Below are 25,161 nucleotides of genomic sequence, written 5' to 3' on the forward strand. Positions count from 1 at the left end.
ACACATTGGGACAGGTGAGTCAAAGAACTGTATGGTAACACATTGGGATAGGTGAGTCTAAGAACTGAACGGTAACACATTGGGACAGGTGAGTCAAAGAACTGAATGGTAACACATTGGGACAGGTGAGTCAAAGAACTGTATGGTAACACATTGGGATAGGTGAGTCAAAGAACCGTATGGTAACACATTGGGACAGGTGAGTCAAATAACTGTATGGTAACACATTGGGACAGGTGAGTCAAAGAACTGAGTGGTAACACATTGGGACAGGTGAGTTATAGAACTGAGTGGTAACACATTGGAACAGGTGAGTCAAAGAACTGTATGGTAACACATTGGGACAGGTGAGTCAAAGAACTGAGTGGTAACACATTGGAACAGGTGAGTCAAAGAACTGTATGGTAACACATTGGGACAGGTGAGACAAAGAACTGAGTGGTAACACATTGGGACAGGTGAGTTATAGAACTGAACGGTAACACATTGGGACCGGAGAGTCAAAGAACTGAGTGGTAACACATTGGGACAGGTGAGTCAAAGAACTGTATGGTAACACATTGGGACAGGTGAGACAAAGAACTGTATGGTAACACATTGGGACAGGTGAGACAAAGAACTGTATGGTAACACATTGGGACAGGTGAGACAAAGAACTGAGTGGTAAGACATTGGGACAGGTGAGTGAAAGAACTGTATGGAAACACATTGGGACAGGTTAGTCAAAGAACTGTATGGTAACACATTGGGACAGGTGAGTCAAAGAACTGAATGGTAACACATTGGGACAGGTGAGTCAAAGAACTGAGTGGTAACACATTGGGACAGGTGAGTTATAGAACTGAACGGTAACACATTGGGACAGGTGAGACAAAGAACTGTATGGTAACACATTGGGACAGGTGAGTCAAATAACTGTATGGTAACACATCGGGACAGGTAAGTCAAAGAACTGTATGGTATCACATTGGGACAGGAGAGTCAGAGAACTGAATGGTAACACATTGGGACAGGTGAGTCAAAGAACTGAGTGGTAACACATTGGAACAGGTGAGTCAAAGAACTGTATAGTAACACATTGGGACAGGTGAGTCAAAGAACTGGCCATTTTGTCCCATCAAAAATCTAAGTTCAAATGGCACAAAAAGGGACCAAGGGGAACCTACACATGAAGCTTGAGGAATATCCCTTCAAGTATTTTTCGAGAAATAGCTACAACAATCTTCAATTCTCAAAATCCAAGATGGCCGTCTGTCAGCCATTTTGTTTTTCTGATCAAAAGTCTCAACACCCTATAAATTAAATGTTGACATTGAATAATAAGACGGATAGATGCAGCACAACAATATAAACTTACCTATCCTAAGGGGAGTAAGCTAAGGACCTTCTCAGGTAAAAACTTGGAAATTATTGATTCCACTGAAAACATCAAAAATCTCTGACTGTGTAATGGATCTCCTTTCATTTCTTACCCTTTACATCTGTCTTCATCGTGGCCTGTTGGACTTTGATGTCATCGATTTCCCCTGGAAAGACAATAATTGCACAGACTGAGTAATAAAGTACATACATGTACCAGGTAAAATACCACTGATGTCATCCAGTATTAAACTTTAAATAAACATATCAACAGTTTAAAATTCCACATCTTCACGTAGAAGGCCTCTGGATAGTTTGTCCTTTATTACTTTGTATAAGTGTCCAAGTATTCCTCTTTGGATTACCTTTATTGGTCATATACCCCGACTCTTCATATCAGGACGTTCAACCCTGATTTTACCCTTCTTGTTCTTCTGTAAAATGAGTTTAATTACCCGGGTATAAGAAAATGGCTTCTGTAGTTAATACCTATTAAATATATGTTGATTCTGAATCACAATACTTATCCCAGTTACCGTAAACCCTATGCACAGCTTACCTTCAAGTTTCTGCACAAGAACAATAAAATTTTGCTCTGTCTGTGGGTCAATCCTCATGGACAGTATGCTGTCCACCTTTGCTACAAATGCCATACTTGTCAATACAGTATTCTCTATGTCTTCCACACTTTTCCTGATGTCGGCCCATCTTATTTTGAAATCTCCATCAGAAATGGAGGCAGTATTCGCATGTGCGTAAGCTTCATTACGCTGAACTCGCAGACGGTCAATGTTGGCCGAAAGCGATCTGTCTGCCACATCTGGAACTCTCCCCCAACCCTTCTTGTGAGGTGGAATGTTTCCAAGGTTCCTAAGCAGGATATAGATAAGAGATATATCTAAATCTTGCAATGACCCTGCAAACACTCCACCTTTGGGGAACAGGATCTTCTTCTGCTGGTTATTCAACAAAGAGAAAATCTGTCCCTTCTGGTTCCCAAGAACAGGGCCAAGTCCTGAGGGTGGCAGACGAGAGTGGAGTAATTCTCTGAAGACATCTGGGACGACATCAATCATCAGTCTACAAATTCGGGCAAAGTTAACAGTTTCCTTGGTCGACTGGTACTTGGCAGCCATATTCTTAAGTTGGTTTACAGAGATGTAGTGACAGTGGTACTGGAAAATAGAAGCCAAAGCAAATTAGATTCTAAATATCTGGTAAACTAGAACTGTCTGCAGGATGACTGCCTGATCTCTACCCCCAATCCCCACACCCCTCCCCGTTCCCAATCAACCATTCCTATTCTGCCCCTAAATTTGACAATACTGGGTAAATACATAAAGATTATTTATTTTGGACAGTGTTTGACACTTCACGTACAAATTAACAAGAGGCCCATGGGCTGGCCTTAATTCACCTGAGATTTTAAATATTTCAGTTAATTTATTTAATTCAATCTAACTACCATGACAAGCTGATAATGTTAACCAAGTTAAAATGAACTTCAATAAAACTTCAATAGAAATCAAACAAATTATAGTCAAACTGTGATTTCCCTATATAAACTATGGTAAAGTTTACCCCCTCCCCAGGGGCCAACACGAGACCCCAGGGACATCAAATTCACAATTTTGGTAAAGCACCTTAAGACCCTTCCACCTATGAAGAGTATTTGATTCCATCATAACTGAGAGTAGAGAAGAAGGTTTTTGAAATTTCAGTCAATTTGACCCTTTTTAACCCCACCCATCAGCCCCTATGCATGCCATCAAACTGTCATCTTATACTGATAATGTTGACCCGGTTAGAATGAATTCCATTACAAATCCAACAAATAAAAGACAAAAATGTGATTTCCCTATATAAACTACAGTAAAGTTTACCTCCTCCCCAGGGGCAAACATGAGACCAAAGGGTCATGAAATTCACAATTTTGGTAAAGCACATTAAGACCCTTCCATCTATGAAGAGTGTTTGATTCCAAACCATATCTGAGAGTAGAGAAGATTTGCCCTGGGGTGTGGGGATCATATAATTCACAATTGTGGTTGACCTTTGGCCATAGAAGCTTCCTGCAAAATTTCATTTGTCTCAGGTAACCTAACAAGAGATCCCAGAGGGATCTTGGCACCTAACATTGAATGATTTTGATAGGTTCCATGTCAGATTGATCTTTTCTCTATTTTTCCCTTCACCTTACTAATCTATGTAAATTGAGAAACATCCCTCAAGTACTTTTCAAACAAGGGAAACTAATATATGAAATTTGAGATTTAGTGATAATGGCTGTTTGTCGACAATGTTTACGACGGACCAAGGGAAACCTACATATGAAATTTGATTAAGATCCCTTCAGTGCCTTCTGTAAAATAGCGATAAGTTGTTATCCGACTGGTCCCAAAAAGCAATATGCATAACTAGGGACCACGGGTAACATATATATATCAAATTTGAAAGCATCCCTTCAGTTTTTTCTGAGAAATACCGATAACAAACTTCAGCTGTCAAAATCCAAGATGGCTGCCTGTCGCTCATGTTGATATCCAACTGGTCCCAAAATAAAATATGTATAACAAGGGAACAAGGGCAACCTCCATATGAAATTTCAGAGAGATCACTTCAGCACTTTCTGAGGAATAGCAATAACAAACTTCAATTGTCAAAATCCAAGATGTCTGCCTGTCAGCCATGTTGTTTTCTGATCGGTCCCAAAATGCAATATGCATAACTAAATACAAAGGGAAACTTATACATATGAAATTTGAGAAAGATCCCTTCAGTACTTTCTCAGAAATCGCGATAACAAACTTTAATGGTCAAAATCCAAGACGGCTGCCTGTCAGCCATGTTGTTTTCTGATCGGTCCCAAAATGCAATATGCATAACTAAATACAAAGGGAAACTTATACATATGAAATTTGAGAAAGATCCCTTCAGTACTTTCTCAGAAATCGCGATAACAAACTTTAATGGTCAAAATCCAAGATGGCTGCCAGTCGGCCATGTTGTTTTTCGATTGCAATATGCATAACTAGGGACCAATGCAATATGCATAACTAGAGACCAAGGGTAACCTACATATGAAATTTGAGAAAGATCCCTTTAGTTCTTTATCAGAAATAGCGATAACAAACTTCAAATGTTAAAATCCAAGATGACTGCCTGTTGGCCATGTTGTTTTCTGATTGGTCCCAAAATGCATTTTGCATAACTACATACCAAGGGTAACCTACATAAGAAATTTGAGAAAGATCCCTTCAGTACTTTCTGAAAAATAGCGATAACAAGAATTGTTTATGGACGGATGGAGGAACGGACAGACCACGGATGCAGGGCAATTGAATAATAAAGCCCAGAAAACAAAGTCCTGACTCCCTAGGGATGTGAAAAGATGCCAGGGATTGTTTTAATATTAATTTATATTAATGAAACTAAGTCGCCTTGGAGTGAGGAAAGACCCCAGGACCTATTATTACATCATGATTGTGTGTATCTCTTTATGCCCAACAGTGCTATATACGGTTATGGGGTGGGGATCTCAAAGGCTTCAAAACTATAACAAAGTAACTAAGTCCCTGGGGGTGGGGAAAGACCCTCGGGATTTATATAAATGGCGCACAAAGTGTTTCTCTTATTAGAAATATATATACATGTATATATACCTTCGCCACTCGTGTTTCTAAGTAATTGTTTTATATATGTATCAATGCATCCCTGACAATGAACATTAAACAGCCTGTTACCGACAGAAATGTTTATATATTTAGGGGATAGTATGTTGTTTTGAGTGGCTATACTGGCGATTAGAACATGAAATTTCATGTTCTAATCGCCAGTATAGCCACGAAAAACATCGAACTATCCCCATTCTAACACTTTTACTATCGCATATATTTAGAAACATTGTTTTACAGCGCTACAAGTACGCTGTTAAGTACTCTGTGACCTCCGCTAGTGACGTGTCATATTGTGGCAGATTGACCAATCAGAGAGAAGCTATCAAAGTCGGTCAATTGGCCAAGCCCATACTGGCGAGAGTTCGGTCTGTATGTTGACGAAGCGGTGTATTTGGATAGTTGTGAAAGTCCTGTTTCCGAAGATTTAAAGACAAATTTGGATTTACGCAGTATGCATAACGACATGTGCATTTCAACAAAGTCAGAGTTGATGTGTTTCTACGGGCTCAACCGTTATGTGAAGTCGGTCCGCAACCAATCAAAACACGCGTTGCAAACGAATCGTGTTAGAATTATTTATATATAGGACGTTTTCTAATTAATCACAATCAGGCCTTCTGTGAATTATTTATCGACAGAGGGGATCATCTTCATAAACATTACAATATTGTTCGTGGCTTATCTACTAAGTTTGTGGAACTGTTTTATGTTCTGTGTCTATATGTGATCGTTTATAATTTACTTGTATCTTGATAAAGGGCACAGATTGCCTCGAAAAAATTGACAGTTTACTTGTATGTATTGTCGTTATTACTATTTGACAAATTATATATACAACTGTATATATCTATAATTAAAAGTAAATAATGTCCTTGTGATGGATGTACATAATACATATAGACTTTATATCAAAAGTTTAGTGTCCAATATAATATATGAAAATTATATTATACACGTATTATGATATATAATGAAAGCATGAGTGCTTTACAGATCAACGTGTTATCCCTGTTAGGCTTTATGAATGGTTGTTCGCACATGGAAACTGACACAATTCATGAGGGACAAATTAAATCATGACTCCACACTTTCGAGTGTGTGTGACCACAGAGGTTTATAATACAGGGGACCTGTTCCTCAATAGCATACCCCGCCTGTGGGCCCCTAGAGAGGTTTATGATACAGGGGACCTGTTCCTCAATAGCATACCCCGCCTGTGGGCCCCTAGAGAGGTTTATAATACAGGGGACCTGTTCCTCAATAGCATAAGTACCCGCCTGTGGGCCCCTAGCAGCGATACTGCCGGAGAGCAGTGTAGGCAGGGTATGAATATTCGTTCTAATTTGACATATGTTTTGACCCTACAGATTTCTCAGAAATAGTGATTTGACTTCTGAAATTGCTAAAAGTCAAGGGTAAACTGGATGCCCTGTGTAGAGTAATGCTCATTTATAGTAACACAAATAAAAGTTTTCCCTAATTACTCGCTAATGAATTAAGACAATGCAACGACAAACTTCTCAACTCAAGATTAGCATAATATCTTTGTATTTCATCAATTGTTCTCTATAGGTACTTAGAAAGCTCAAATCGTTGGCGAAAGACAAACTTTGCCAAAAAAAAAATGCGACCCATGACTATACATCTCTCGGACTACGTCCTGGGAGGTAAAAACTCTTTTTTCGGCATAGCTGTATAATATTCTTTTTGCCCCGGATATGACGCAACAGGTGGCGCTACTGGTCAAGATGAAGTATGTGAATGGTCAATGTAGCGGTAAATGCAAAATGCAGATATGCAGTTAAAAACGAAACAAGTTCAGATTGAATGCAAGCTGAATAAGTGGATGTATCTTTTCAAATGACACATATTGATAAAATTATATTTCTTATTCAAATGCAGTCTTATTATCACCAAAAATGATTCAAACATATTTTTTTCATCCGTGCTAAAACGCATTAGTTCATTCAGAGACATATATAGAGAGATATTTTCCCGTACAAGTGGTGGCTCCCTTTATTCATGACCACTCAAGCATATCCCTTATCGAGAGCGCCTTGTCCCCTATCAAACACACGCGAGCACAGGTAAAGCGGGCTGTGCGCATGTGTGTATCGATGTACTGGAACTTATTCGACATGTTCTGGTTAATCCGCCATTACGTCAGACCAAAACATCGTCAATTTTAAATACACACAAAAAGCACATCATTTTATTTAGGCCACTACAAAAGTTACTACATTATCCACAAACTATCATACTTCTGGGATATGGTCTTGTTTATCATGCACATTGTTGTCATTTATCTGTATTTTCGAAAACCCCATAGGGACTTTTCGAAAATTGGAGATTCCTGCCGATCTTCCCTGTGGTGTGCTTGACTTTCATACTCGAAATACATACACTTTGTATTTCTCCAATATGGCATCAGGACAAGGCTGAACCGAGCGACTGCAAAGGATTGTGGGAAGGTCAGGGGCCGACACATAGATATAACTTCGGGCAAATAGAGAGCTGCCAATCTCTCTATATATATGTCTCTGGTTCATTAATTTATTTCACCAGCAGTTTTACATTACAACCTCCAGCATTAAAATTATGCCGTTTATCTTTTATAAAGATATTTCTTGTTTGAAGTCAAGGGGAATTCCCCGACTGTTAGCCCACTGCAAGTCTATAAATAGAAACACGTATTTCCTAATACAAAAGAAAAGTACACAAATAAAAGTTGAAATGGATATAATGTTCTTTACAGAAAAGGAATTGATACTACATCAACTTGGTAGAAATGAAACGATTTTAATTAAAAAGCATCCAATTTTCTGATTTTAGGCTACTGAATTGTCAGCTAACAGTTACTTTCGTTTCGGATAAACCGAACTCACTTTGTGACTTAACATTAATTGGCACTGAGACAAAGATTTACTAAACTAATCATGCTTCATTCCATCAAATATTTCACTGAAAAAATACATTATCTGGTTTTTACCTGGTGATGAATTCAACTTATGTCTAACTCTTCATGCGCCAAACCGACAACCACAACAAGCCTCGCTGTCCCCTGATCATGTGAATGATAAGAACGAAGAGCCCGGATGATATTAGCATGCGCCCCCTAGCGGTGAGCTACAGAACTAGGGTGACCAAACTAAGGAAGACGATTTTAAGATAATATTTCTTTTTTTCATTTTTTTTTCCCAACAATGAAGTATTTCTTTACCTACTGTTTTCCCAATATTTTTTTCCAGTCTATGACGTAAAATTAAACTAATCTCAGTTATTGCTATGTTGACTGACACAATTATAATATTAAATCTATATGTATATCCCAAGCAGTTTGGGGTTTTACCTATTTAATTAAGATTTCTGTAATTAAAATATATTTAAAATATATATTTATTGATTTAATAGAAAACAGATATCTCTATTTTATAGATGAACAGCTAATAGATATCTATTTAAAATAGAGATATCTTTAATTTAGATCCAGATACATACTTTGTATTGAGATACCACTTAATCTCCCAATTATGTTGACAGAACCTGTATATAAAGACCACTTAATTTCCTAGTTATGTTGACAGAACCTGTATTTAGAGACCACTTAATCTCCCAGTTATGTTGACAGAACCTGTATTGAGAAATCACTTCACTTCTAAGTTATGTTGACAGGACCTGTGTTGAGAGACCACTTAATCTTTTACTATTGTTGACAGAACCTGTGTTGAGAGACCACTTAATATCCGTTATGTTGACATAACCTGTATTGAGAGACCACTTCACTTCCCAGTTATGTTGATAGAACCTGTATATAGAGAACACTTAATCTCCCAATTATGTTGACAGAACCTGTATTTAGAGACCACTAAATCTCCCAGTTATGTTGATAGAACCTGTATATAGAGACCACTTAATCTCCTAGTTATGTTAACACTACCTGTATTGAGAGACCACTTCACCTCAGTTTTTTAACATAACCTGTGCTTAGAAACCACTTAATATCCTAGTTATGTTGACTGAACCTGTATTGAGAGACCACTTTACTTCTCAGTTATGTTGACAGAACCTGTTTTTAGAGACCACTTAAAGTCTTTACTTCCGAATTATGTAGACAGAACCTGTGTTGAGACCACTTAATATCAAAGTTATGTTTAAAGAACCTCTATTGAGAGACCACTTAATCTTGGTTATGTTAACAGAACCTGTATATAGAGACCACTTAATCTCCCAGTTATGTTGAGAGAACCTCTATTGAGAGACCACTTAATCTCCCAGTTATGTTAACAGAACCTGTGTTTAGAAACCACTTCACTTCCCAATAATGTTGACAGAACCTGTATTTAGAGACCACTTAATCTCTCAGTTATGTTGACAGAACCTGTATTGAGAGACCACTTAATCTCCTAGTATGTTGACAGAACCTGTATACACCACTTTATCTCCAAGTAATGTTGACAAAAGCTGTGTTGAGAGACCACTTAATCTTTTACTTTTGTTTACAGAACCTGTATTGAGAGACCACTTCACTTCCCAGTTATGTTGATAGAACCTGTATATAGAGACCACTTCACTTTCTAGTTATGTTGCCAGAACCTGAGTGAAGTGGGGGATCAATAAGTAAATTGATTTACCTTGAGAGAGCATACAGTGGTGATACATACTATATCAGTGATACACATGGGGGTTTAGTTATAAATAGTCTGGTCACAAATATGTAAATATGTTCTTAATTCCAATCAAAATACTGATAAACTGTGTAATACCTACCTAAAACAAGTCAACTGCTCAGATAGATTCTTTTTAGAGTACAGGTAGTTGAAGTCTAGTTGCTGACCATTTAAGGCAGACGAACTCCAAAATGTCAATTATGCACACACAAGTAGCAAAATTAGTCAACAATTCTATTTAAGACAAATGTCCAGTAGCGAATCTCTTTATACACAGGTAGACATAGGTATCTCATCCAACAAGTTCTTGTGTTAGTGCTGTAAACACTGGTGCTATGGAGATATGGTGGACTTTCCAGTGACGTACGATCTTAAGACAACCAATAGTTATTTGTGTATTTGTCATGTGACATATCTTTCTGACACGTCACTTATATAATTAAACATACATTGAGGATTTTCAAGTTATATATAATCTATCTGTATTTTAGATCCCCAAACCACCATAACATGTAACACAATACTACAATCACACAAGCTCGACTGACTGACAATAAGTAGTAAGACAGGGTTTTCTTTATACAAGTTGTATTTCTATTCAGAGTTACACAATTGGACTGCCGGATATAAAAAGACTCAAAAATTCAATTGAAGTATTTCAATTGGTCTTTAGATGGCATGCACTGATTACACACCACAGTCATATCAGGGAAGAAGTGCATGGATAACAAGGGGCTATAGAAGGGGAGGATGTGACAGAGGGGTAGGGGCTAAGGAAGGGGAGGATGTGATAGAGGGGTAGGGGCTATGGAAGGGGGAAGTGTGATAGAGGGGTAGGGGCTATGGAAGGGAGGGACAGGCTGTGACAGAGGGGTAGGGGCTATGGAAGGGGAGGATGTGACAGAGGGGTAGGGGCTAAGGAAGGGGAGGATGTGACAGAAGGGTATGGGCTATGGAAGGGGAGGATGTGATAGAGGGGTAGGGGCTAAGGAAGGGGAGGAGGTGACAGAAGGTAGAGTCTATGGAGCGTAAGGTGTGACAGCCGGAAAGGGGCTATGGAGGGAAAGCATGACAGAGGGTAAGGGACTTTGGAGGGGAAAGTGACAGCAGGGAAGTGTGACAGAGGGATAGTGGGTATGGAGCGAAGGTGTGACAAAGGGAAAGTGTGACTGAGGTGTAAGGCTTCGAGGGGAAGATGTGACAAAGGGATAGGGCAATTGAGGAGGATGTACAGATAGAGGGAAAGAGATTATGGAGGGAGAGGAAGGTACAGAGACTAGGGGGTATAGAGGGGATGAAAAAGGTATGGACTATGGAAGGGAAGGGTAACAGAGGATATAGACTTTGAGGGAAGGGGTTGGACAGACAGTAGGGACTTTGAGGGGAGGGAAAAATAAAGTTGGGGGGCATGGACAGATAAGTAACAACAAATGAAAGCAAAGTGAGTGGTGGCTGATGAAGATATTAACCCAACCCCTTTCCCAAAGGGCACATACAGATATACACAACCCCAACCCTTTCATAAATGGGCTGACACATATACCCCCGCCCGCTTCATCAATGGGCTGACACAGATTTCACGCCAACCCTTCCATCAATGGGCCCACACAGATTTACCTCAACCCTTTCACCAATGGGTCCACATAGATATACCTCAACCCTTTCACCAATGGGCTGACACAGATGCAATGACTCCTTTACCAATGGCCCACACTGATATACCCAACCCTTTACCGATGGGCCCACGCAGATTTACCCCAACCCCTTCACCAATTAGCCCACATAGACATCTCCAACCCCTTCACCATAGGCCCACACAGATACCCCTGACCCCTTCACCAATGGACCCTACACAGATACTCCCGACCCCTTCACCAATGGGCCCTACACAGATACTCCCGACCCCTTCACCAATGGGCCCTACACAGATACCCCCGACCACTTCACCAATGGGCCCTACACAGATACCCCCAACCACTTCACCAATGGGTTTGGTTTGTTTTTGTTTAACGTCCTATTAACAGCCAGGGTCATTTAAGGACGTGCCAAGTTTGGAGGTGGAGGAAAGCCAGAGTACCCGGAGAAAAAACCACCGGCCTACGGTCAGTACCTGGCAACTGCCCCACGTAGGTTTCGAACTCGCAACCCAGAGGTGGAGGGCTAGCGTTAAAGTGTCGGGACACCTTAACCACTCGGCCACCGCGGCCCCAATGGGCCCAAACAGATACCCCCGAACCCTTCACCATAGGCCCACACAGATACCCCCGACCCCTTCACCAATGGGCCCTACACAGATACCCCCGACCCCTTCACCAATAGGCCCTACACAGATACCCCCGACCCCTTCACCAATGGGCCCACACAGATACCCCCGACCCCTTCACCAATGGGCCCTACACAGATACCCCGACCCCTTCACCAATGGGCCCTACACAGATACCCCGACCCCTTCACCAATGGGCCCACACAGATACCCCCGACCCCTTCACCAATGGGGCCTACACAGATACCCCCGACCCTTCACCAATGGGCCCTACACAGATACCCCCGACCCCTTCACCAATGGGCCCTACACAGATACCCCCGACCCCTTCACCAATGGGCCCTACACAGATACCCCCGACCCCTTCACCAATGGGCCCTACACAGATACCCCCGACCCCTTCACCAATGGGCCCTACACAGATACCCCCGACCCTTCACCAATGGGCCCTACACAGATACCCCCGACCCCTTCACCAATGGGCCCTACACAGATACCCCGAACCCTTAACCAATGGGCCCTACACAGATACCCCCGACCCCTTCACCAATTGACCCACACAGATACCCCAGAACCCTTCACCAGTGGGCCCTACACAGATACCCCCGGCCCCTTCACCATAGGCCCACACAGATACCCCCGACCCCTTCACCAGTGGTCCCTACACAGATACCCCCGACCCCTTCACCAATGGGCCCAAACAGATACCCCCGAACCCTTAACCAATGGGCCCTACACAGATACCCCCGACCCCTTCACCAATGGGCCCTACACAGATACCCCCCGACCCCTTCACCAATGGGCCCACACAGATACCCCCGACCCCTTCACCAATGGGCCCTACACAGATACCCCCCACCCCTTCACCAATGGGCCCTACACAGATACCCCCCACCCCTTCACCAATGGGCCCTACACAAATACCCCCAACCCCTTCACCAATTGGCCCACACAGATACCCCCGACCCCTTCACCAATGGGCCCTACACAGATACCCCCGAACCCTTCACCAATGGGCCCTACACAGATACCCCCGAACCCTTCACCAATGGGCCAACACAGATACCCCCGAACCCTTCACCAATGGGCCCACACAGATTTACCCAACCCCTTCACCAATGGGTCCACACAGATACCCCGACCCCTTCACCAATGGGCCCTACACAGATACCCCAGGCTCCTTCACCATAGGCCCACACATATACCCCCGTACCCTTCACCAATGGGCCACACAGATTTATCCCAACCCTTTTACCAATTGTTTCACAATGGATTCGCATACAGATACCACCAACTCCTTCAACAATTAAATCAAAATGCCCAGGGTTGTATGAGATTTCATATATATAGCAGTTTTTTGTTTGTTTTTCGTTTAAGTCAAGAGTAGAAATTAATGGTGTGATGCTATGGTATAAATATGAACCAAATCTGTCGAACAGGAGATATGGTGAGATTTCAACTTTTATTGTAAAAGGGTGGCCTTTGACCTTTAACTTCGACCTTGATGCTGTGATGTGAATGTGAACTTCTGGGGTTGATGATATATCGTGTAGACAGATCATTTTGGATGTGGACATTCAACTGATTACCATTACGCATTAATAAAGTGGGGGACCAGTAACGAAAAGTTTTAACTTGAGAGAGCATACAGTGGTGATACATACTATATCAGTGATACACATGGGGGTTTAGTTATAAATAGTCTGGTCACAAATATGTAAATATGTTCTTAATTCCAATCAAAATACTGATAAACTGTGTAATACCTACCTAAAACAAGTCAACTGCTCAGATAGATTCTTTTTAGAGTACAGGTAGTTGAAGTCTAGTTGCTGACCATTTCAGGCAGAGGAACTCCAAAATGTCAATTATGCACACACAAGTAGCAAAATTAGTCAACAATTCTATTTAAGACAAATGTCCAGTAGCGAATCTCTTTATACACAGGTAGACATAGGTATCTCATCCAACAAGTTCTTGTGTTAGTGCTGTAAACACTGGTGCTATGGAGATATGGTGGACTTTCCAGTGACGTACGATCTTAAGACAACCAATAGTTATTTGTGTATTTGTCATGTGACATATCTTTCTGACACGTCACTTATATAATTAAACATACATTGAGGATTTTCAAGTTATATATAATCTATCTGTATTTTAGAACCCAAACCACCATAACATGTAACACAATACTACAATCACACAAGCTCGACTGACTGGCAATAAGTAGTAAGACAGGGTTTTCTTTATACAAGTTGTATTTCTATTCAGAGTTACACAATTGGACTGCCGGATATAAAAAGACTCAAAAATTCAATTGAAGTATTTCAATTGGTCTTTAGATGGCATGCACTGATTACACACCACAGTCATATCAGGGAAGGAATGCATGGATAACAAGGGGCTATGGAAGGGGAGGATGTGACAGAGGGGTAGGGGCTATGGAAGGGGAGGATGTGACAGAGGGGTAGGGGCTATGGAAGGGGAGGATGTGACAGAGGGGTAGGGGCTATGGAAGGGGAGGATGTGATAAAGGGGTAGGGGCTATGGAAGGAGAGGATGTGACAGAGGGGTAGGGGCTATGGAAGGGGAGGATGTGACAGAGGGGTAGGGGCCAAGGAAGGGGAGGATGTGACATAGGGGTAGGGGTTAAGGAAGGGGAGGCTGTGATAGAGGGGTAGGGGTTAAGGAAAGGGAGGATGTGATAGAGGGGTAGGGGCTATGGAAGGGGAGGATGTGACAGGAGGTAGGGGCTAAGAAAGGGGAGGAGGTGACAGAAGATAGAGTCTATGGAGCGTAGGGTGTGACAGTCGGAAAGGGGCTATGGAAGGGAAGCGTGACAGAGGGAATGGACTTTGGAGGGGAAAGTGACAGCAGGGAAGTGTGACAGAGGGATAGTGGGTATGGAGCGGAAGTTGTGACAGAGGGAAAGTGTGACAGAGGTGTAAGGCTTGGAGGGGAAGATGTGATAAAGGGATAGGGCAATTGAGGAGGATGTACGGATAGAGGGAAAGAGATTATGGAGGGATAGGAAGGTACAGAGACTAGGGGGTATAGAGGGGGATGAAAAAGGTAGGGACTATGGAAGGGAAGGGTGACAGAGGGCATAGACTTTTGAGGGGAGGGTTGACAGACAGTAGGGACTATAGAGGGGAAGGGAATAAATAAAGTAGGGGGCATGGACAGATAAGTAACAACAAATGAAAGCGAAGTGAGTGGTGGCTGATGATAATATTAACCCAACCCCTTTCCCAAAGGGCACATACAGATATACACAACCCCAACCCTTTCACAAATGGGCTGACACATATACCCCCGCCCGCTTCATCAATGGGCTGACACAGATTTAACGCCAACCCTTCCATCAATGGGCCCACACAGATTTACCTCAACCCTTTCACCAATGGGTTCACATAGATTTACCTCAACCCTTTCACCGATGGGCTGACACAGATGCAATGACCCCTTTACCAATGGCCCACACTGATATACCCAACCCTTTACCGATGGGCCCTAGCAGATTTGCCCCCAGCCCTTTCACCAAAGAGCTGACACAGATATCCCTAACCCCTTTACCAATGGGCCCACGCAGATTTACCCCAACCCCTTCACCAATTAGTTCACAGAGATACCCCCAACCCCTTCACCATAGGCCCACACAGATACCCCTGACCCCTTCACCAATGGGCCCTACACAGATACCCCCGACCCCTTCACCAATGGGCCCTACACAGATACTCCGACCCCTTCACCACCCAGAGGTGGAGGGCTAGCGTTAAAGTGTCGGGACACCTTAACCATTCGGCCACCGCGGCCCCAATGGGCCCAAACAGATACCCCTGAACCCTTCACCATAGGCCCACACAGATACCCCCGACCCCTTCACCAATGGGCCCTACACAGATACCCCCGACCCCTTCACCAATGGGCCCTACAAAGATACCCCGACCCCTTCACCAATTAGCCCACACAGATACCCCCAGACCCCTTCACCATAGGCCCACACAGATACCCCCGACCCCTTCACCAATGGGCCCTACACAGATACCCCTGACCCCTTCACCAATGGGCCCTACACAGATACCCCAGAGGCAGAACCATTCACCAATGGGCCCTACACAGATACCCCCGAACCCTTCACCAATGGGCCCTACACAGATACCCCCGACCCCTTCACCAATTGACCCACACAGATACCCTCGAACCCTTAACCAATGGGCCCTACACAGATACCCCTGACGCCTTCACCAGTGGGCCCTACACAGATACCCCCGGCCCCTTCACCATAGGCCCACACAGATACCCCCGACCCCTTCACCAATGGTCCCTACACAGATACCCCCGACCCCCTTCACCAATGGGCCCAAACAGATACCCCCGAACCCTTAACCAATGGGCCCTACACAGATACCCCCGACCCCTTCACCAATGGGCCCTACACAGATACCCCCGGCCCCTTCACCAATGGGCCCACACAGATACCCCCGACCCCTTCACCAATGGGCCCTACACAGATACCCCCCACCCCTTCACCAATGGGCCCTACACAGATACCCCCCACCCCTTCACCAATGGGCCCTACACAAATACCCCCGACCCCTTCACCAATTGGCCCACACAGATACCCCCGACCCCTTCACCAATGGGCCCCTACACAGATACCCCCGACCCCTTCACCATAGGCCTACACAGATACCCCCGACCCCTTCACCAATTGGCCCACAGATACCCCTGAACCCTTCACCAATGGGCCCTACACAGATTTACCCAACCCCTTCACCAATGGGCCCTACACAGATACCCCCGGCCCCTTCACCATAGGCCCACACAGATACCCCCAACCCAATCACCATAGGCCCACAGATACCCCCACACCGAACCCTTCACCAATGGGCCAACACAGATTTACCCAACCCCTTCACCAATGGGCCCACACAGATTTACCCAACCCCTTCACCAATGGGCCCACACAGATTTATCCCACCCTTTTACCAATTGTTTCACAATGGATTCGCATACAGATACCACCAACTCCTTCAACAATTAAATCAAAATGCCCAGGGTTGTATGAGATTTCACATATATAGCAGTTTTTTGTTTGTTTTTCGTTTAAGTCAAGAGTAGAATTTAATGGTGTGATGCTATGGTTTAAATATGAACCAAATCTGTTGAACAGGAGATATCGTGATACATCAACTTTTATTGTAAAAGGGTGGCCTTTGACCTTTAACCTCGACCTTGATGCTGTGATGTGAATGTGAACTTCTGGGGTTGATGATATATCGTGTAGACAGATCATTTTGGATGTGGACATTCAACTGATTACCATTACGCCTTAATGAAATGGGAAACCAGTAAGGAAAAGTTTTAACTTGAGAGAGCATACAGTGGTGATACATACTATATCAGTGATACACATGGGGGTTTAGTTATAAATAGTCTGGTCACAAATATGCAAATATGTTCTTAATTCCAATCAAAATACTGATAAACTGTGTAATACCTACCTAAAACAAGTCAACTGCTCAGATAGATTCTTTTTAGAGTACAGGTAGTTGAAGTCTAGTTGCTGACCATTTAAGGCAGAGGAACTCCAAAATGTCAATTATGCACACACAAGTAGCAAAATTAGTCAACAATTCTATTTAAGACAAATGTCCAGTAGCGAATCTCTTTATACACAGGTAGACATAGGTATCTCATCCAACAAGTTCTTGTGTTAGTGCTGTAAACACTGGTGCTATGGAGATATGGTGGACTTTCCAGTGACGTACGATCTTAAGACAGCCAATAGTTATTTGTTATTTTTGTCATGTGACATATCTTTCTGACACGTCACGTATATAATTAAACATACATTGAGGATTCTCAAGTTATACATAGTCTCTCTGTATTTTAGATCTTAAACCACCATAACAGGTAACACAATACTACTATCACACAAGCCTGACTGACACCTAACTAGTAATATGACAAGGTTTTCTTTATACAAGCTGCAGTGCTATTCAGAATTACACAATTGAATAGCTGCATACACATAGAGTAATTCAATCAACAATTTTTCTTTTAAATTGGTCGGTTGTTGCCATCGTCTGTTAACAAACCACATCTAGGTAAGGAAGCCTGAGATAGAAAGGGGCTATGGAAGGGGAGAGTGTGACTGGGGGAAGGGCAATATTGAGGGGAAAGGACTGACAGGGATAGGGGCTATGGAGGAGAAATTGTGACATAGAGGTAGGGGCTATAGTGGGGAGAATGTGACAGAGGGGGAAGGGCGATGGAAGGGGAGAGTGTGACTGGGAGAAGGGGCAATATTGAGGGGAAAGGACTGACTGGGGTAGGGGCTATGGAGGAGAAATTGTGACATAGAGGTAGGGGCTATGGTGGGGAGAGTGTGACAGAGGTAGGGGCTATGGTGGGGAGAGAGTTACAGAGGGCTGTTAAATTCAAAGGAAAATGTGTGACAGAGGGGTAAGGGATATGGAAAGGAAGGGTGACAGAAGGTACGGACTATGGAGAGGAAGGGTGACAGAGGGTACTGACTATGGAGAGTGAGGGTGACAGAGGGTACTGACTATGGAGAGTGAGGGTGACAGAGGGTACCGGGCTATCGAGAGGGAGGGTGACAGAGGGTACAGACTATGGAGGGGAAGGGTGAAAGAGAGTACAGACTATAGAGAGAGAGGGTGACAGAGGGTACAGACTATGGAGGGGAAGGGTGAAAGAGAGTACTGACTATGGAGAGGGAGGGTGACAGAGGGTACGGACTATAGAGAGGGAGGGTGACAGAGGGTACGGACTATAGAGAGGGAGGGTGACAGAGGGTACGGACTATGGAGGAGAGGGTGACAGAGGGTACGGACTATAGAGAGGGAGGGTGACAGAGGGTACGGACTATGGAGAGGAAGGGTGACAGAGGGTACGGACTATAGAGAGGAAGGGTGACAGAGGGTACTGACTACGGAGGGGGAGGGTGACAGAGAGTACGGACTATGGAGGGGAAGGGTGAAAGAGAGTACAGACTATAGAGAGAGGGTGACAGAGGGTACAGACTATGGAGGGGAAGGGTGAAAGAGAGTACTGACTATGGAGAGGGAGGGTGACAGAGGGTACGGACTATAGAGAGGGAGGGTGACAGAGGGTACGGACTATGGAGGAGAGGGTGACAGAGGGTACGGACTATAGAGAGGGAGGGTGACAGAGGGTACGGACTATAGAGAGGGAGGGTGACAGAGGGTACGGACTATGGAGGAGAGGGTGACAGAGGGTACGGACTATAGAGAGGGAGGGTGACAGAGGGTACGGACTATGGAGAGGAAGGGTGACAGAGGGTACGGACTATAGAGAGGAAGGGTGACAGAGGGTACTGACTACGGAGGGGGAGGGAGACAGAGAGTACCGGGCTATCTAGAAGAAGGGTGACAGAGGGTACGGACTATGGAGGAGAGGGTGACAGAGGGTACGGACTATAGAAAGGAAGTGTGACAGAGGGTATGGACTATAGAGAGGGAGGGTGACAGAGGGTACGGAATATGGAGAGGAAGGGTGACAGAGAGTACAGACCATAGAGAGGGAGGGTGACAGAGGGTACGGACTATGGAGGAGAGGGTGGCAGAGGGTACGTACTATAGAGAGGAAGGGTGACAGAGGGTACGGACTATGGAGAGGAAGGGTGACAGAGGGTACGGACTATGGAGAGGAAGGGTGACAGAGGGTACGGACTATGGAGAGGAAGGGTGACAGAGGGTACGGACTATGGAGAGGAAGGGTGACAGAGGGTACGGACTATGGAGAGGAAGGGTGACAGAGGGTACGGACTATGGAGAGGGAGGGTGACAGAGGGTACGGACTATAGAGAGGGAGGGTGACTGAGGAACGTTCTTTACATACATAGATTATATGTAGCATGGCATCCAGTAGACCCTTGAGAGTATATTTTTGACTCCCCAAGTTAAGAGCCGACTCTTAGGTTTGAAAGGGACATGTCTATTTGACATTAGCTGCGATAACGTAGCTCTGGACGACGGACGGACAATTTCTGACAGATGGTCGTCGTCAGAGCTACGATTCCCTCCCATTGCTTGTAATGTAGCAAAACGGTGAACCTCGAAAATGCTACAAATAGCGGATATCGTTTAACTTTGGAGTAATAGTTTGTTTAATTAAACATTTCTAATACAATTTTGCAATGTATTAGCCTACCGTCTAATCTAGAAATCTTTAATTCGCATATTCCGATATATGATACTGCTCGGAGTTGTCTCCGTGATTCACCATGATACTTCTCGAAAAACTCTCACGAGGATTCTAACCCAAATATGGAACCTGTGATCCATACATGGATGAAGCTACTACGATAACTAAATACATAATCAGAGATATTTAACCGCTGTTTTGTAACTCTTGTGAAGAAAGCGAATCTTACTTTGCATAATTAAATAATTTCAGAATGAATTGACCTTCCTCACCAAGGTATATAACCTTGAATCTGTTTTTCTGTTGAAATCATGCGGGAAATCTCATTAGCATCAATTTATTTTGATTGCCTGATAAGGAAATTGGCCTTTACACTTGTATCAAAGATGGCGGTGTGTTTGAACTGATAGATCTGTGTGTCTTGCTCGTTTTGAATTTTACTATTTATTGTTAAACATTTGACGTAATGTGCAGGTTTGTGATTTGAATATTGATAACAGATACCAGAATCATCAATTTACATCTGTTTTTTATCCGAGAAAATTTTAACCACAGCTAAATACTGCCCGATGTGAATCACATTGGGGCTTGCTACACTATCGGCAATGGGAGGGACTTCATACCCTGCCGGAGAGCAGTGTAGGCAGGGTATGAATATTCGTTCTAATTTGACGTATGTTTTGACCCTACAGATTCCTCAGAAATAGTTATCTGACTTCTGAAATTGCTAAAAGTCAAGGGTAAACTGGATGCCCTGTGTAGAGAAATGCTCATTTATAGTAAAGAATGGAGTGTAGTAAGGGGCGATAACGGAGTTATCGTTCCTTACGGAACGTAATGTATTACGAGCTAATTCGCCTATTTTGCCGGATATAATAGCGATTTGAGGACAGAAAAATTGGCTCATACAATTCGGTTGATACTTTGAACGATTGTAAAACTCGGCTCGATCTAGGTCTGGATGTATCTGGTATCCCTGTGGGAAATGGTATTTATGAGATATTTTGGGTCAAACATGCCAAAATCGTCATTTTGACCGGTAGCTTCTGTTTAACCGGTCCTTAAAAATCAGCGCTTTAATGAAAAATTCTGAAACTCAAAACATAACAAGTAGAGAGGATTCTAAAGAAAATGGAATCTTTAGTTTTTCTATATCTTTAATAGAACGGCCACAATAGGGTTTTGAAAAAGGGTCGTATTTTATCGAGAGTTGGCGGATGTTACGTCACCAGTGACGTAACCAAGTATGTGTGGAATGTAGTGTATTGAAGGACGGAACGTAATGTACATGCGGCTAATTCAGACCACTTTGCCGGAGCGAACTGAAAAGCGACTCTATACATTTTGATAAAACTTTCCACACTTATAAAACTCGGTGTGATCTACATGTATGTCCAGACATATCCCGTATATCTGGGAATAATCTAGTTATGGAAATATTTTGGGTACAAACACGCCAAAATCGACACTTTGACTGCTGGTTTAAGTTATTTTTCTCTGTCGTGTCCGTGATGCAACAGTTTCCGCTTAGGTCACACGGGTACTGCACTGGGGAACTCCCGCCTGGGGAATTCCCGCCTTTTTACACCAGAATCCTACGTCATTCTATTTTCAGTAACAGTGTGTATTTGTGATTTTCTAAATCTCAACACACTACTATTTATCCTCGTATCATATATAAAGTACTTGTTTCATGTGTTACATGTATTTACTCGGGGAAAACAGCTACAAACCAGAGAAACGCATTCTCCAAAGGGACTTGGATCAGGTGAAACACAAGCTGATTGGCCGGTCGTGTTGCGCAAGTCGTTAACACACTTTTGGGTGTAGATTTGACCTCTACCCCTGACCCGGATGTATATAATCGGTATTTGGTGACAGCTGTTGACAGATATCGCCTGATAATGTCCAACATGCTGTGTTGAAACTTTTATATTTTGTTTCTCAGATGTTGGTCTTGACCAGGTGAAATAGAAAGTTGTAAATGCAATTTTGGGAATTTATTATGAATTTTAATATTACAATGAAACATATAGCGAAGCTAATTGTGAACTCGGTCCCAATATATGATGTTATAACCAGAAGTGATGTTTAGGATTTTGTATACACTTGTGGAATTGTTTTTTTAGTATTAATACTCAAGAGGTATTTTAAACTTAGTAATAGAAATACTTTATTAATTTTAAAATATAATTAATGGCAGTATAAGCAACGAAATTCATTAATTATTTAATATTCTACCATGTTTGCTATGCAACGACAGTTTTGATTGGATAAAAACCATGATTATTTTCCAGTAATACACGCACGTGTCAATAATAGACATTTGTGAGTCACGGCTGTTACAATGTTATGTATCTAATATTCACCCAATAAGTAATACGGTTACTGTAGCCGAGTGGACTAATGGTTAGACTTCTTCTATTTTTTATCAAGACGCGAGTTCGAATCCTACGAAGGCATATTTTTTTTTTATCCTTTTTTTTTTAATTTTCAAAATCAATGCCATATGATAGATGTTTTTGATTGTAGTACTGTAGTGCCTGTAAAGAAATACAAATGTATATATTTTATCAACAAAATAATGCAATACTCAAGAAATAAATTACAAGGTTTTTCCGGGGTTTCTTTGCCGTTTTTCTATATAGATCTCAGAACTAAACAGTACATGGCAGAATAGAAATAATCAACTTTGACCTGCGGCCTTCGTTATTAATTTAAATGCAAAATATCCTCGTCCTCGTTGTATATCCTGCATCAATACACGAATCATCGTTAATTATTTCTTAACTATCGTGGTAATGGATGATGGATAAATTGACGATAGAATATTATAAAGAATGAAGTGTGGTAACGGAACGTATTCATTTTCGAAGATTTTAGTTATTGTCCAATTGCAATGAAATTTAAATTTGGTATGTAGGTACATCATGGGACACTGGTTACTCTTGTATAACCTCACTTAAACAATAATCATATTTTACCGAAAAGGTCGCCATTTTCTAGCCTCTGATTGGTCCAAATCCTTTAGATATTGTTTGATTTCAATGAAATAGGGGTATTATGGGACAGCAAATTAAACTTAATGGGTTTCATTTTCTTGGCAACAACACAGTTTTACATTTTTTTAACGTCCTATAAAATGCCAGGATCATTTAAGGACGTGCTTGGTTTTCGTGGTGGAGGAAAGCTGGAGTACCCGGAGGAAAACCACCGACCTAGAGTCAAAACAAGGTATCTGCCCCTTGTTTGTTTCGAACTCACAACCCAGAGGTGAAGGGCTAGTGATAAAGTGTCGGGACACCTTAACCACTCGGCTACGGCGGCCCACAACACAAGGTCTTATCTTATTGGTCGCAATGTAGATAGAGAGCGATTTTGATGAAAACTGCTGGAACAGAGTTATCGCCCCTAACTACACTTCATTCTTTCTGTGACATCCTTCAGGTGTCACCCCACTAGTAACACAAATAAAAGTTTTCCCTAATTACTCGCTAATGAATTAAGACAATGTCACGACAAACTTCTCAACTCAAGATTAGCATAATAGCTTTGCAGTACATCAATTGTTCTCTGTAGGTACTTAGAAAGCTCAAATCGTTGGCGAAAGACAAACTTTGCCCAAAAAAATGCGACCCATGACTATACATCTCTCGGACTACGTCCTGGGACCGGAGGTAAACACTCTTTTTTGAAGTCAGGGGAATTCCCTGACAGTTACTGCAAGTCTATAAATAGAAACACGTATTTCCTAATACGAAAGAAAAGTATACAAATGAAAGTTGAAATGGATATAATGTTTTTTTTCAGAAAAGGAATTGATACTTCATCAACTTGGTAGAAATGAAACGATTTCCATTAAAAAGTATCCAATTGAGTTGTTAGTTTCGTTTCGGATAAACCGAACCCACTTTGTTGCTTAACATTAATTGGCACCGAGACAAACATTTACTAAACTAATCATGCTTCATTCCATCAAATATTTCAATGAAAAAAAGTACATTATCTGGTTTTTACCTGGTGATGAATTCAACTTCAGTCTTGACTCTTCATGCGCCAAACCGATAACCACTTCCAGCCTCGCCGTCACCTGGCAGACCGCCCTACGTCATCACTCATGAATATTCATGTTTATAAATTATTGTCGTAGTCTCGGTCTCTGAAACGCTTATGATTGCTTCGGCTTGAAGATGGAGAAGCCGGCAACGGCTAGTACATGGTCAAATCTATGGACTTCTTTATCGGACGACAATTTGAAAGGGTACATGAACACCTTTCAGGAGGCCGAAAATGTGCGAAAGGCTTTCGAGGTGGAAAAGTCCTTGACTTTTGTTTCGGGAAAAAAAGAATCTCTGTTCGGAAAACACGAGGGTAAGTTGTGTCAAAGATAAATGCTAACGTTACTAGGTAGTAGGTTGTTTATAAATGTAAAATTTGTTTCTTGATAAGTTTATAACCAAGTATGTAACAATAAAAAGAGATATACGACCGGCAGACAAGGGGAACTGTTTTGACTGCTTTGATGAAAATTAAGTAGAGGTCATGTACAATACATGTATTTGACTATAAGTTATATTATACCATACATATCTTTATTAGCCCATCAAATGTAAACATCATACAATTCATTACTATCTTCAACAATCAACTTGATTGTCAAGGACCCTAGATGGACAATTAAATGATTATTGACAAAGTAATTTATAATGATATATGATTACAACATGACTATATTCTAATTTCTGTGCTACTACAATTAGCTATTAGTATTATAGAAATTTTAACAGTATGGATGGGTCCAGGATCCGTTTCAAGGTTATTATGGCTATATATATATTTTGATAAAGAATATACATGTAATCCAAATGAACCTGAAACAGTCAATAAACAGAGAAACGAGAAATACAAGTTATAATGTTTCATTATGAAAACAAGGAATGATATACAAACAAACTTCAACACTGACTTCTTTGAGAAGATTTGGAGGTAGATCAATATC

At 42.2% G+C, this 25,161-nt stretch overlaps 2 protein-coding genes across 2 annotated transcripts in view; one reads left to right on the forward strand and one right to left on the reverse strand.

Annotated features, from left to right (window-relative positions):
- The window catches only part of LOC117314740, a gene marked incomplete in the record, with an annotated part of 896,274 nt that overhangs the window by 170,523 nt on the left and 700,590 nt on the right, over window positions 1-25,161 (reverse strand).
- The window catches only part of LOC117314766, a 29,602-nt gene continuing 28,745 nt past the window's right edge, over window positions 24,305-25,161 (forward strand). The window contains exon 1 of the transcript XR_004529583.1: window positions 24,305-24,533. The gene's annotated coding sequence lies outside the window, so the exon portion shown is untranslated. The remainder of the gene's footprint in view (window positions 24,534-25,161) is intronic.

Source organism: Pecten maximus, chromosome 16 (genome assembly GCF_902652985.1).
Source record: "Pecten maximus chromosome 16, xPecMax1.1, whole genome shotgun sequence".
In the NCBI taxonomy this organism is placed as follows: Eukaryota; Metazoa; Mollusca; class Bivalvia; order Pectinida; family Pectinidae; genus Pecten; species Pecten maximus.